At 43.2% G+C, this 15,643-nt stretch overlaps 1 protein-coding gene and 2 long non-coding RNA genes across 3 annotated transcripts in view; 1 reads left to right on the top strand and 2 right to left on the bottom strand.

Moving 5' to 3' along the window:
* Window positions 1–229: 229 nt before the first annotated feature.
* LOC122827848 lies at window positions 230–3,163 on the bottom strand. The gene is made up of 3 exons (XR_006370132.1): window positions 3,035–3,163; window positions 1,024–1,027; window positions 230–279 (listed from the first exon to the last, which is right to left on the bottom strand). It is a non-coding gene; the product is annotated as an uncharacterized LOC122827848 (long non-coding RNA).
* Window positions 3,164–4,382: 1,219 nt separating this feature from the next.
* Window positions 4,383–15,643, bottom strand: part of tafa5l (TAFA chemokine like family member 5, like) — a 124,956-nt gene continuing 113,695 nt past the window's right edge. The window contains exon 5 of the mRNA XM_044110895.1: window positions 4,383–6,311. The gene's annotated coding sequence lies outside the window, so the exon portion shown is untranslated. The remainder of the gene's footprint in view (window positions 6,312–15,643) is intronic.
* On the top strand, window positions 6,344–8,105 carry LOC122827842. Its single transcript, XR_006370131.1, has 3 exons — window positions 6,344–6,996; window positions 7,145–7,466; window positions 7,546–8,105. It is a non-coding gene; the product is annotated as an uncharacterized LOC122827842 (long non-coding RNA).

Below are 15,643 nucleotides of genomic sequence, written 5' to 3'. Positions count from 1 at the left end.
GCAGCATCAGAGCCAGCGATTCTATTAGACTGGACAGAATCATCAGGAAAGCTGGCTCTGTACTGGGACTAAGGCTGGAGTCCCTGGAAACTGTGGTGGAGAGGAGGACACTGAAGAAGGTTCTGTCTATCATGGACAATAAACAGAACCCTCTCCACCACATAGTGGACAGACAGCGGAGCACCTTCTCACATAGACTGCTCCGGCTCTGCTGTCGTAGGGACAGATACAAGAAATCCTTCCTGCCACATGAAATCTCATTGTACAATAAAAGCTAAACTAGAAAATTTCTGAAGAAATTTAAATGGGGCCTGCCAAAGTGCACCCGTTGGTCTGTACCCGGCGCTCCAGCGCTGAAAGTTAGCGTTGACGCCATAGAAAGCTGCAGCACGATCGACGGCATGAGGAGAATCGCGAGAACGTCAGCTGACACAGACTTGAGCCATTCAGCGTGTTAAATTGAGCGTATGAGCTAAAATTAGCAAAAATGCTAACATTTTGGCTAAATGTTAGTATTAGCCAAGACGTTTTGCATTTTGGCTAATATTAGTCAAAATGCTAATTGAGCTAATTAGCATTTTAGCTTAGTGCTAATTAGCTAATTTAGCATTTAGCTAATTTTTGTTAATGCTAAGATTAGCTACATTTAGCATTGGCTAACACTAATTTTAGCATTTAGCTAAATTGCATTTAGAATTTTAGCGTGTTGTCTGTACTTTACTTACTCCATTCAGCATACTAAACATGGCTAATAAGTCAGAAATATAGGTAATAGCTTATTTAAGCTAAAAGGCTAATGCTAATGAACTACCTTGTTCTGCAAGGCAGTTCCCTAACCTGAGAAAAAAAGATAATGCAGAATAATATTATTGCACCACCTGCAGCAGTGCACTAACACACAAGTAGTTCTAAATTGCAGCTCCTCCTCTGTTTCCACTGATTCTCCACCTTAGAACTACAGTGATGCATATTTGTAGTCTCAAGCAGCCTAGAGCCGTTGCTATGGTAATTAACTGTCATGACTCATCTGCCAGCTGGGAGAGAAGTCATGCAGGCAGAGAAGTCTCTGTTAGAGGCAGAAAATCCTGTTGCATCACTGTACTCTGAAGCACATTGACAGAAAACCATACATCCTAGAGAAATTATGAAAACATTTTACCGGAGCAGACATGCGTATCAATGTCATGACCGAGTTTCATACCAATAGGGCAATATTTGTGGGTGTGACGGCGATTTAAAAAATGATTTGGGTTGAAAATTTCACTCAGATCCTCACTCTGAGGCGTGTCAATCTCCACTCTGCTCCTTGCAAAAATCAAAAAACTTTGGGTCACTTAGAGACAATTTATGGACAAACCCTAAATGATATCGATGTGCCGTCTTCACTTTAGAAGACATGAGGGATGTGTCTACAAAATGAAATTTAAATTACATTTCTAAGTGAATGTATGACGACAAAGGACGATCTCAAAAAAGTGTACTTTTAGGATTTAGTGACTGCCTGGCCACATACACAACAATGGAGCAGCTGGTGAGCTCTTTAGTGTTCTGAGGGTCGTTTTTTACTTTTTTTGTCGCCATGTTAACTCAGAATCCCACTAAAAATAATAGGACCCCTCCCGGGATCAACCCTTTGTAGGGGTGCATGGAGCGGTATGAGCCGCATTCCGGGTGACGGAAGAAGAACCATATAACTAGAAAATTCCTGAAGAAATTTAACTGGGGCCTGCCAAAGTGTGCCCATCGGTTTGGACCCAGCGTTCTGATGCTAAAAATTAGCATCAATGCTAATGAAAGCTGCAATGTAATCAATATTTTTGGAGCATCACAAGAATGTCATGGACTAACATGACATAAATATTGGGGCTTTTATTGTGAAATTTCCATTAAGTTTATTTAAAATTGACACACTAATCTTGTGTGTAACAATGATTTGTTAAAATCAGTTATAAAATGCCCAAAACACAAGTAGTTCTAAAGGCCAGATCATTCCAGAGTGTTCCGCCATAAATCAGCTGCTCTGCCCTCATGTGTCCCGTTGCTATGGTAATGGATCAGCTGCTAACTGTCATGTGTGTGTGAGACAGAAAGGGGGAAATAAAATTCTATCTTTGAGACACCCAGCCAAATTAATATGGAAAAAGCACTCCGAACTGTTATTGCGCCACATCCCCCCCCCTTCTTCTCTCTCTACTCACTCACTCTCTACTTCCTCTTCTGAGAGGGGAGATGTGGTACCAGCTCTCCATCTAACAGGTTAATTGAGTTTCCTAAATCTGATGAGATTTATCCTGTCCAGGACTGAAGTAAACTCTGTTTAAGCTGGCATCGAGAAACGATTCGCCTGGTTTCTGACGACCTCCATCCAGGTGTCCCAACCTTCTTCCCCCTGTGAATTAGCCAGACTGATCAGCCTGCAGCCAACTAGTTTCACAGAGCTCACCTGTTAACAGTCGCTCGTTCTCTTTTATTACAATTTGCTCTTGTTACAGAACAAACCTTTGCCGTTCAGGAACCGTAATACATATTCGAAAACCATTTGAAACGTATGAGAGGGCTATTTGTCGTCTCCGATAGTACCGCAATTCATATTTTTACCTCATTCACAGTAATTGCAGTGATGAGACAAAAAATAGTGTGTGCAGGGCTCAGAAAATTTTCAGAAATACATGGAAGTGAACCTGGGAGAGCGTCAGTTACCCTGGCGCATGATTTCGCTCTGAAGCACCTTGACAGAAAACCATAAGCGCTAGAGAAATATCGAACACATTTTACCAGAGCAGGAATGCGTATCAATGTCATGACCAAGTTTGATACCAATTGGGCGATATTTGTGGGCGTTCTATTGGGTGTAGAACAATAGGTGCCTGCCATGCATTGCATGGAGGCAGTGACTGACTTGCAAAGCAAGTCAGTCACTGCGCTCCTTATGCATTGCTATGGGGCAAGCCCCAATAATAATAATAAACAGACACCTTATTGGGTGTAGAGTAATAGGTTCCTGCCATTGCTTTGCATGCCAGGCCCCAATCACTGTTCTGCACTAATCAGCCCAATTTTGCACAACTGCACTGTGGCACATTTGCTGTACATATATTACATATACATATCTGCATTTTTTGAATCTCTGTAAGGACTGCTCTTAAGTTGCATTTTATATTTTACAGCCCCTTATAATTTTACAATTTGTAGCATTTTATATTTATTTTATTTCATCTACAAATAGTTGTTACTGTGTCTTGTCTTTATGCTGCAACTGCAAAGTAATTTCCTTGCTGGGATGAATAAAGTACTTCTATTCTATTCTATTCTATTCTATTCTATTCTATTCTATTCTATTCTATTCTATAAAAGGCAAATAAAAACCGTCTTTCAAAACCACAAGGCTTTGCCAGATCACTGTTGTGACCTAAACTTTTTTTACTACAATAATACAGACAACGCAAAGTTTTCTCTAGTCACATGTAGTATAACATGAAGTTTTCATCTTTACTTGTTGCTCCAAGTTGTCAGTCAGCTGTGTGGCAGCCCTGTGCTTTTTTCTACCAATTTTAAAACAACATTTTTGTTTTCTGCAGAAATGTTTGCTTTTTAGAGATCATTTATGAATATAGCTTAGTTGCAAGCTCACAAAGGTATACCTAAAACATTGTTGTGAATCTTCCTTGTAATTCAGAGAAAAGACGTGGCTTCAAGTAAATAACACTCCAGAACCCATAACACATCTAAATAAAGAATGTGAGTTTAGTCAAATCCACCTTCTTGGACACCAAATATTTCACAACATCAGTATTATAACTTATATAAATAATATAGTGAATGCAGATATTCTGGAGAAAAATGTTAATTTTTCCCAAGTGCTTCAATGATTATTAGTTGGCATGATCAGATAGGCCAGAGAACATCAGTTGGAAATTTCCCAAGCCCTCAGCTCACTAAGGTAAGTAAATCTTCATTAACGCAGATAGAAGGTCTGCATAGTGTAGAAAGAGAAGTTGGGACACTACCTTAACTGTTGGATATTGCTGTCAATTGTCAACAGTGGCACATGTGTCTTTAACACTTTTTCAACAAGTTCAATAATCCATCAGGATTATGTGAAGATCAGATTGGTGGTGCTACAATGTCAAATGTGATGGTAGACAGTTCGGAACCCAAATCAGTATTTTCTTAAACTATTGAAATGTATTCCATAATAGTATAAATAGCATAATTCAGTGAAACAAGTGGAAATTAATCAAGATCACCATATGGTCAAAATCTAATACTGCTCCATGTCCAGTTTAGGAAAAAAGTGTTTCATTTGTACTTCTAACTATGTTCCAGTTCAAAAGGTTTAACGAATCCATCAGCAGCAGCACCAAAAGTGGCAGGGAGTCAAATCAAAGCGACAATTTATTTACACAGAGTGCAAAACCGAAGGCTGCATGAAATCAAAGCCATTGAATTAGGTAGAAATGGATATTTTCTCACAATACAGACCATAACTGACCTGGAAAAAACAAAATCACACAAAACCGATCTCTCAGAAACACACTTGCTACTTCTTACATAATGCCTTAAATCGAGTTATAAAGCCTAAACGGATGCTTGAACAGTCTACAAAACTGTTCAAGCATCCCACAGGCTTTGAGTGGTATAAATTGATTCTCACAAATATGCCAAGTTCATCCTAAACACCTTAACAAGCAGACATTATTTATATCCTTCAATGGAGACATGCAGGAGGGTTTTTTTGTTTTTGAGTAGAAAGAATTAAACAAATGGAATGGATACATGAACTAAAACAACTCAGCATCTTAAAGCAGACGGTTCCTGTCTTCTTGCCAGAAATGAAAACTGAAAATAAAATAATCTTCATAATGTAGGAGAATGTTGACTAATTTTAGGCTGAGTATTGTTAGAAGTCCTTATGTTTTTGTGTCCACCCAAATCAAACAGTACTGCTGCCCTTTAATGGGAACATAAAATATAGTTGTCTGATATATATTGATCTACATACATTTTTAAAATAAGTCACACTATCATCAATATCTGCAAATACCACGTCCTACAAAGAGCTGGACGTATATATCAAAATATATTCAATTTTGATAGATTTCAGAAATAATGTTAATCACATAAACAAGAGACTGATTAGAGGATTTAACTGATTTGACCATTTGTGATCTTCATCCAGGTTTAACCATTTGTTACTTCAGTAAAAATATCTGTAAATACTAAAGGAAGAGGGAAACTGAAAAGAAAAAAAGCAAAAGGTGAAACCGTGGATATAAACTGGATCCAACATTTATAAAATTCTCTTCGCCAGATGGTGAGCTCTAGTCTGGGCTTGTCCCAAAAATATTGAAGAGTATAAACTGCATTGGATAGGACTTATTTCACAGTGTGTTTCTTGTTGTACTCACGCACATGCACACACATAAGCGTTCACGCCCTCAGAGAATCACACACATGGACAGATGCAGACATGCATCATCTCCCAAAACACATAAAATGAGCCGGGGGTACACATCTGCTAAATACTCCCAGTGGTATGGGCAATATGGCTCAAGTTCATTGACAAAAACTACTCCGCTAGGCTATGTTTGCGCTACATAAAAAAAGACACAAACTAAGACAACCAAAATGTCCACATAGTAGCGACTTTCAGCAAGGAGCCATACACAATGACGTCTTCCTGTTGTCCATGTGACTTTCCTCACTGCTTCCCAGCGATGGTTCTGCGGTGTTCTCCTCATCCTTGTAAAGTTCCACCGAGTCAAACGTGAGAAAGGTGTTAAAGGCTCTAATCTGGCAGAGTATAGTGTTTGGCTCAACCTCAGTAAAGTCATTACTCTTTAGCAGCAAAGTGTTGTTAATGAAATGTGACTGGGTTATTACGGCTTCATGGAGGGGAATGTAAGGACGCTAAAATGGCTGACTCATAAAAGAAGCTCCTCATAAGTTTCAATCCAGTCACAAAAGGTACGAATAAAAAATCTTCAAGGATCCTTCCCTTAGAAAACAGGTGGTGGAGGACACAACAGCAATAAAAGGTCAGAAAGTCAATGCTCCACTAAAAACTGTTCCTCATAGGGACTTTCTTTCTCTCTCTGTTATGACTTGGTGAATCAGTCTGTGGTGAAAGATTGATGCTGTTGGTGTATTGAGCTTCTCAGAATTCTCCCAAGAGTTACTGGAGTGACTGAAGAAGCTTTTTTTTGTCCTGGGTAGTCAGTCCTTGTGGAGATTTTGAGAGGCCCTTTGGTGAATGGATACAGATATAATGACTGGCAACTGCTTTGTTTTGGAAAGACATGTTTGTGACCCTGAAGAGAAGAAAGAAGAAAGACAAGACACAAAACGATCAAAGGATTTGATTCAGCAAACTTTTTTTAGTCTATGGTACAATGCTAACAAAATATTATATCAAAATACAACATGCTGTTTACTATCTAACACAAGTCATAATCAAATTCAATTATCTTATCAATACCACTGCTGTACTGAAAAAGTTGTGAATCTTCTCAGTTTTGGGAAACGGGGGACTACACCTAGCTGTTAAAGCTACAAACTTCAATGTGTTTCATTGGAGTTTTATCAACACACCAGCACAAAGTTGTGCAGGACAGCGCTGTTCAAGTCCTGTTGATAAAATTCACCAAATCAGTCAGATGCTAAGGACATCTCTGGAATACCCACTTCGGTTGGCAACTTGGAGTTTGGTGCCTTTGCCATGGCAACATAACTTTTTATTTTAGCTATGTCTGAATATTTTGTTTTTGAAGAAAGGAAAAAAACAACAAATACAGGAGTTTGTTGTCAGATGTACAAAACAACTAATGGCACCACACCATTGCAGACTGAATGCTGAAACTGGATTTGAAAGGTACACAAAACTGTTGGGTTCTGGGGTTCACTGGCTGTCCACCATATAGCGCCCGAGGCTGCTGTTTCCGGGGGAGGCGTGCCCGTAGGCAGCACACCTGACAAGGATCTTCTCATCATCTGGAGGTGAAAAGACGCTGAGTGCCAGCACTTTGACGCTGGAGTGTTTCGCCATTACGGTACTCTGAGCCCCTCGGAGTCAGTCTCCGAGTTTATTGCCTCCTGAGCTTCCTCTCGAGTAATTCGTCATTTTTGTTCTCTCTGTGCTCTTCAGGTGTTTCATATCGAGTCATTCCCTGGATCCTCCCTGTGAGATTCTCGCTGTGGCTTTGGATTTAGCCCTTCTCGTGACGCCGTGGGTGGTACCCACAGGTTGCCCGAGTTTCCATCTCCACCTCATCTATCAGATCTCAGGATTCTCCACTTCACTCCCTCCGGCTGGCAGTCAGACTTTTCCCTCCGTCATCGCCTAATCCCAAACTTACCTGTCCGCCCTCCATCGCCGTTCTCCCAGCCTCTGGACCTCGTTTCCGCTCTGCAGCCCATCCGGAACCTGCAGTATCCACCCTCTCAATCAAGACCATCCCCGGCAAGAAGTAAGCACTGATTTCCCTTCTCGCACCTCCCATTTCCCAGCAGCCATTGAACTCACCTTTTCCTCTCACTGTTCCGCAGTAAGCCGCCGTCAGCAGCACCTCCCTCCTCTGGTTCGGACCCCACACCTCGTCAATCTCTTTACTGGTTTATTTTACAATAAATATTCTTAAACTGATTATCTGTCTCCTGTGGTGTTCTGCATGTGGGCTAGAAACCTAAACCCAAACATGACAGAACACTCCAGCCAGCGGGCAAGCCCCGCAGACGCCATCAGATGGACACTGACAGAACAACACTCATTACTTCAGGCACATGAATCCGCCCTCCAAGAGTTAAGGTCCCGTCAAGCAGAGACCAACCAATGCTTAACCGAACGTATGAACTTTTTACAGAAATCTACCCCGCAGACTTCACCTCCAGTTCCAGACCCAGTTCCGCCTATCCATTCCACCTTTTCCGAGATCAGACCCCCAACTCCAGAAAGATTTTCCGGGGACGTTTACAGGTGCAAAGGCTTCATTTTACAGTGCTCTTTAATCTTTAACCACTCACCCCAGAGTTTTCCTCATGATAGCTCCAAGATTGCTTATGTTTTGTCCCTGCTGTCTGGTCGAGCCCTCAATTGGGCAGAGGCCCGATTTCCGTCTCCCACTGATTTTGGGTGTACGTTCGATGAGTTCCTGAAAGAATTTAAGCAAGTTTTCACTCAAGATCCTGACAAAACATTTAATTGTTTTGTATTTACATTTTAGTTGAAACAATGTTTTGTTGTTTAATGCGATTTTGGAGTTTAGATAATCATTTATTCTAATTTGGCTGGATAATAGAATCTGTTCTCGTACCAGAGAGAGAAGCCACAGAGAACCACCTTTGAGAACATTATCCACACCCAATATATCTCCGTCAGCCTCCCGTCCACCCAACCCACCAAGTCCACCAGGTCCGGAGCCGATGCAGATAGGTCACACTCATCTTACACCAGCCGAGCGTCAAAAACGCATGTCGGCTCATCTCTGTCTGTATTGCGGTGCTCCTGGTCACTTTATTGCACAGTGTCCGATCCGGTTAAACTCTCAGGTCCGCCAGTAACGGCGAGAGAACTGGCGGACCATCTGGAAAAAAAAGAATCTCCTCGCTTATTATTGTCAGCTATGTTGACCAATCAAGACCGAATCAAGACCGAATCAGTTCCGTTGACCGCTCTAATTGATTCAGGTTGCGAACAGAATCTTATCGATTCCTCATTGGTTGAACAGATGTCCATCGAAACGGTTCCGCTAGCAGTTCCCCTCCGTGTCACAGCCTTAGACGGAGGATCGCTTCCTCAAATCACCCATCAAACCAAACCGTTGCATCTAGTCATTTCTGGAAATCATAGTGAAGTCATCTCACCTTTTGTTTTTCCCACCGCCAGCTCCGCAATAATTCTGGGTTTCAAATGGTTGCAGCAACACAACCCACAGATAAATTGGACAGATAGACATATAGAATCCTGGTCCCCTTTGTGTCATTCTACTTGCCTCCGATCTGCAGTTCCGCCAGGCTCCTCCCCGGTAAAACACCAGGAAGTAGACCCACCACATCTGTCCACCATTCCGCCTGAGTACCACGACTTGGTCCCTGTTTTCAGTAAGTCTAAGGCTCTCTCTCTGCCACCTCACCGCCCCTACAATTGCGCAATCGACCTTCTTCCCGGAGCGCCATTACCTTCTAGCTGTTTATATAACATCTCGCGACCCGAAAGAGAAACGATGGAGAATTATATTAAAGACTCTTTAGCCACAGGCATCATCCGCCCCTCTTCCTCTCCTTTGGGTGCGGGTTTCTTTTTTGTGGGCAAGAAAGATGGTTCGCTCCAACCGTGCATCGATTACAGAGGTCTAAATCAAATAACTGTAAAAAACAAGTATCCTCTGCCCTGTTATCCTCTGCTTTCAAACCGGTACACAACGCTGTTATTTTCACTAAGTTGGATCTCAGTAACGCCTACCATTTACTTAGAATCCGCCAGGGCGATGAATGGAAAATGGTTTTCAAAACACCAATCGGCCATTTCGAATACCTAGTTATGCCTTTTGGACTGTCTAATACTCCTGCATTTTTCCATGTTCTAGTGAATGACGTGCTGAGGGATTTTATGAATATTTTTGTTTTCATCTATTTAGACGACATTTTGATCTACTCCAAGTCCATAGACGAGCATAAACATCACATCTGCCTTGTCTTACAACGTCTTCTGGAAAATAAGTTGTTCGTTAAAGCAGAGAAATGCGAGTTACACAAACCATCAGTCACTTTCCTTGGTTTCGTGCTCGAGGGCGGACAGGTAAAACCGACGGTGGAGAAGATCAAGGTGGTGTTGGATTGGCCGACCCCTGAGACATGAAAGCAGCTGCAAATATTCCTCAGATTTGCCAACTTTTACCGCCGCTTTATCCGTAACTATAGTCAGACTGCCTTATCTCTAACAGCCCTCACTTCTACTAAGACCATTTTCACTTGGTCCCCGGAGGCAGAGGCAGCCTTTAAGAAATAAAAGACCCTGTTCGCCAATGCACCCGTGCTAATTCAACCTGACCCGAAGAAACAGTTCATAGTCGAGGTGGACGCATCAGACACCGGCGTGGGAGCCGTTCTCTCCCAGGTTTCCGAGATCAATAATAAAATTCATCCCTGTGCATTTTTTTCTCGCAGACTGTCTCCCTCAGAACGTAACTATGGGGTGGGCGACCGAGAGCTTCTGGCCATCAAATTAGCTTTAGAGGAGTGGCGGCACTGGTTGGAGGGCGCGGAACACCCCGTGCTGGTTACGACAAGAACTTGTCGTATTTACAGTCAGCTAAAAGACTAAATCCCTGCCAATTGCGCTGGTCTCTTTTCTTTTCCAGATTTAACCTGTCTATCTCTTTCCGCCTAGGCTCCCGTAATATAAAGCCGGATGCTCTGTCTCGCCAACATTCACCTGATGATTCGGAACAAGGACCCGCAACCATCTTGCCTCCCAGTTGCACTGTTGCAGCGGTAACCTGGGAGATAGAGGATCTCATCTAGCAGGCGCAGCAATCTGAACCAGCCCCTGACTCCTGTCCGCCACACAAGATCTTTGTTCCATCTACCATTCGAGCCCGCTTCATACATTAGATTCATTCATCCAGGTTTTCTGGACATCCAGGTATCAGCCGCACCATTGCCCTAATAAATCTCAGATTCTGGTGGCCATCCATTCATAAGGACGTTAAGGATTTTGTTCTAGCCTGTACCATATGCTCCAGAAATAAACCATCCCATCAGCCCCCTTCAGGCCTTCTGCAACCGTTACCAGTTCCCAAATGACCCTGGTCCCATGTCTCCATAGACTTTGTTACCGGCTTGCCCATGTCAAAGGGTTTTACTACCATTTTCACAATTATTGATCGTTTCTCAAAGGCCTGCCATCTTATCCCGCTCAAGAAACTCCCCACAGCATTCCAGACTGCGCAACTGTTAACAAAACATGTTTTTTGTCTTCACGGTATTCCACAGGAGATCTTAACAGATCGGGGACCCCAGTTCATTTCTGAGATCTGGAAGAACTTCTGCTCTGCACTTGGTGCGAAAGTTTTATTAACTTCTGGCTTTCACCCTCAGACTAACGGACAAACAGAATGCATGAACCAGGAGCTGGAATCTACTCTTCGTTGTTTTACTTCCACCAACTCCGCTGACTGGAGTTAGTTTCTCCCCTGGGTGGAATATGCTCACAACTCTCATGTCTCTGCAGCTACAGGTCTATCCCCTTTTGAAGTATCTCTAGGCTATCAACCTCCGTTATTATCTTCGGAAGAGAAGAACATCGCAGTCACTTCTATCCAACACCACATCCGCCGCTGTCAAAACATCTGGAAAACCACTACCAACAATCTAAACAACACTGCCAAACAGAAGAAGTGTCTGGCTGATCGCAGACGCACACCCGCTCCCAGCTATGCTCCTGGACAACAGGTTTGGTTGTCCTCTCGCAACATTCCCCTTAAGTCCATGTCAAAGAAGCTCTCTCCCAGGTTTATTGGTCCGTTTGTCATTGAAAGCATCATTAGCCCCTCCGCAGTTCGTCTCCGCCTCCCAGCCTCCCTGCGTGTGCATCCCACTCTCTCTGTGAGAGAGAGAGAGAGACACAGAGAAAGGAAAAAAGAGAAAATCCTATCCTGTCCCACAGCTATCTTAAAAATCCTAAAATAAAAATTAAGAACTTTAAAACTAACTAACCAATCCTATTTGTAATAGTGAGATTATTAGTAAAAAGCTCAAATTAAATAAATAACCCAATTATAAGTCCTGAAATAATAAAGTCTAAAATCATTAAATATTAATCCCAGAAAAATAAATTAATTAATAAAGGGGGAAGGGGGAAAAATTCATTTAGATCAATACCTTGCTTATTCCAGAGCAAATCTGCTTATGATGTGTGTGATGATGGTATTGGAGTTCAAGGTAACTCGAGTTAAATCAGGTGGTGAAAACTCACGTATCTTTAATATTAGAATTAAAATTAAAATTAAAAATAGGATAGCTGTGGGACAGGATAGGATTTTCTCTTTTATCCTTTCTCTGTCTCTCTCTCTCTCTCTATATATATATATATATATATATATATATATATATATATATGTTTTTCTCTATATCTCTCTCTCTCTCTCTGTCTGTTTTTCTCTCTCTCTCTTTTCTGTCTGTATGTATCTATCTCTGTCTCTGTATATATCTATTTTTTATTTTTCTGTTTATCTCTAGATCTGTATATCTTGCTCTCTCTCTCTTTGCCTCTGTCTTTTTTCTCTCCCTTTCTGTATCTGTGTGTCTCTCTGTCTGTCTCTTTTTTTATGTCTCTCTCTCTCTCTATATATATATATATATATATATATATATATATAAAAAAATTCCCTTCTCACCCACCGCGGGTGGTGATTCTTCTTCCTCTTAGCTGGGGTCCTCTACCAGAGGCCTGGGAGCTTGAGGGTTCTGCGCAGTATCTTGGCTGTGCCTAGGACTGCACATTTCTGGACTGAGATGTCTGATGTTGTTCCTGGGATCTGTTGTAGCCACTGTTCCAGTTTGGGGGTGACTGCCCCGAGGGTCCCGATGACCACAGGCACCACTGTGGTCTTCACTGTGGTATTTCTGTAGTTTTTCATGCTCCTTTTTCCTGATGTTGCAGTCACTTGGTATTGCCACATCCACCACAACGGCTTTCCTCTGTTGTTTATCCATGTCTGTCTGGATCTGGAAGTCCCACAGGATCTTAGCTCGGTCATTCTCCACTACCTTCGGGGGTGTTTCCCACTTTGATCTTGGGGGTTCCAGTCCATATTCTGTACAGATGTTTCTGTACACTATGCCTGCCACTTGGTTGTGTCGTTCCATGTATTCTTTCCCTGCCAGTATCTTGCACCCTGCTGTTATGTGTTGTGCCTCCTTGCACAACCTACACCTTGGGTCTTGTCTGGTGTGGTAGATCTGGGCCTCAATTGCTCTGGTGTTTAGGGCCTGTTCCTGGGCGGCCATGATGAGGGCCTCTGTGCTGTCCTTCAGTCCAGCTTTTTCCAGCCATTGGTAGGACTTTCTGATGTCAGCCACTTCGGTTATTTGCCGGTGGTACATCCCATGCAGGGGCTTGTCCTCCCATGATGGTTCCTCCGGCACCTCAGCTTCTGTTCCCCATTGTTTGAGACATGAGGCTTTGTCCCTGATGTATCTATGGATCTTGGATGTCTCGTCTTGGATAGTGGTTCTCACACTCACTAAACCTCTGCCTCCTTCTTTGCAGTCTCAGTGTGCTGGATTTGGGGTGGAACCCTCCATGCATTGTTAGTAGTTTACGGGTCTTAACATCTGTGGCCTGTATCTCCTCCTTTGGCCAGCTAATTATTCCTGCAGGTTAGCTGGCTTGTGGCCCTTCCCTCTCTTTGTAACCATCCGACCACACTTCTCTAGTCCGAATGACATCCCAATGCCCGTGCTGTATATCCTGGTGGTGTGGATCAGTGAGTCTATGTCTCGCTCGCTCTTGGCATACAGCTTGATGTCATCCATGTAGAGGAGGTGGCTGATGTTGGCTCCATTCTTGAGTCGGTATCTGTAGCCAGTCTTGTTGATGATTTGGCTGAGGGGGTTCAGGCCTATGCAGAACAGTAGTGGGGACAGCGCATATATGCCACATTTGATGGATACTTGTGCAAGTGGCTTGCAGTTGGCTTCAAGGGTGGTCTTCCACAGCCCCATTGAGTTTGCAATGAAGTCATCTAAGCATTCGATGATCCAAGTGTGTGGCATTGAGTCATAGGCTTTCTTGTAATCAATCCAAGCCGTGCACAGTCTCTGGCAACTGTGTGGTCTACAAGGAGCTCACCCCCGATGCCCTTCTGTGTCGTGCTCATGTATTGATCCATGTGTTTGCTTATCATGATGCCTGACATGAGCTTCCAGGTTGTGGAGAGACAGGTTATTGGTCGGTAGTTATTGGTCTGCCAGTCGCTCATGTAGGGCAGTCAGTTTCTTTAGCCAGTAGGCATCTTGTCTGCTTGTTACCGTATTTTGCTCAGGGAGTTTGCTGTGGTCATCTCGTAGAGATGCCACTTTGCATTGCTGTTGTGGGACGCCTCCCTTTCCCATATGCTTTTCCAGTATTGTTCTATCTCCAGCCTTGGTGGGTCTCCAGCCTTGTTATTCCCCTACACTTTAGCTGGTTGGGTGGAGAAGAGCCTGTTAATCCTTCTGGATTCCTTCTCCCTTGTGTATCTCTTTAGGCGGCTGGCCAAGGTTTGGCAGTTTCGAGTGCTTCAGGTATGTGCATCTGGCTTCTTTTTATTGTTCCCTTATGGAGCTCACGTCCCTCCTTGTTGCCTTGATTTGTTATTGTTATTCTTATAGCGAAGCAGCTCAAGGATCACTGATGCACTGATGCATTGTAAATCAGCTCGTTGGTTTCTGTTATGGTATTGGTATTGCATTCTCAATGAGACTTTCTGATGGTATTTCACTCAGCCGTTGTAATTGGCGCCGAGGAGGTCTGTCTGTCATTCCTGCCATGATTCTATTTCTCAGGCTCGTTCAGCTCTGTTTCCGTCATTGTGGCTGCATATTCCCTCTCTGACATCCAGGTTCCTCCTCTTCGCCGTAGCGTTTGTGTTGTACTTCATAAATCTCAAGCTGTGATAGCAGCTGCCGTTTGCGGATGTTGGAACACTGAGCTACTAGCTGTTTAGCACTTAGTGTGGACTGGGGATGTCAAAGTAACCATTCCTCCCTCAGTCTTTGCATATAGCCCCTCCGATCGGGGCTACTTGAGTAGTAGCATTCCAACAGATCCAAGTTTTCACCTCTTGCCCATTTCCGCTTCGTTGTCCGCCTCGTTGTTCCAGTAGCCCATTTATCGTCAAGGTGCTCTGGTTCCCCAGCACCTGACGCAGACATTTGGCCGGGCGACGTCTGAGCCGGCATGAGGTAGGCTGTAGCTTGAAGGATCTTGCCTAAGGACCCAGACAGGATAGCGCCCTTTTTTCCGGTTTCGACCTGGATTCGTACCCGGGTCGACCGGGTGAAAAACCGCTGACTTCTCTATTGAGCTATCCTGCCAGCTATATATATATATATATATATATATATATATATATTTGTCTCTGAGTCTCTTTCTTTCTTTCTGTATCTGCCCCCCTCACCCCCTGCTCTCTCTCTCTCTCTCTCTCCCTTGGGTACGACCAGAGGACGAGGGGTTGTGGACGACATGCAGCGGCCTGTGCTTTCCTATGACTTCCTAGTGAAACTGCCCTATTGGGTGGGGGAAGTTGTAGTGTTTATATATATATATAAACAGTTGGCTTCAACTGTTTATATATAAACAGTTGGCTTATATATAAATTATACATTATATATATATATATATATAGAATGTATATATACATTCTCCCTACCTGTCTCAAACTAAATAACCACTATCCAAACTATCAAAACTCTATACACTCTCTCAACTGACCACAACTCGCCTACAACAACCCACATTTTGAATGGAGCCTGTGGGATTTCTAGAGCTGTTAAACCCCGCGGCAAAATCTGAGCCACTTCCTGAAGCAGTCACGTGATACAGCCGGGCAGCGAGGCTTCGGACGTCATCGTTTTCGGCTCCTCCCCTAAATGAAGCAAGCTT

Source organism: Gambusia affinis, linkage group LG01 (genome assembly GCF_019740435.1).
Source record: "Gambusia affinis linkage group LG01, SWU_Gaff_1.0, whole genome shotgun sequence".
Lineage (NCBI taxonomy): Eukaryota > Metazoa > Chordata > Actinopteri > Cyprinodontiformes > Poeciliidae > Gambusia > Gambusia affinis.
Note: the sequence above shows the minus strand (reverse complement) of the source record. Positions and strands in the feature narration are given on the sequence as shown.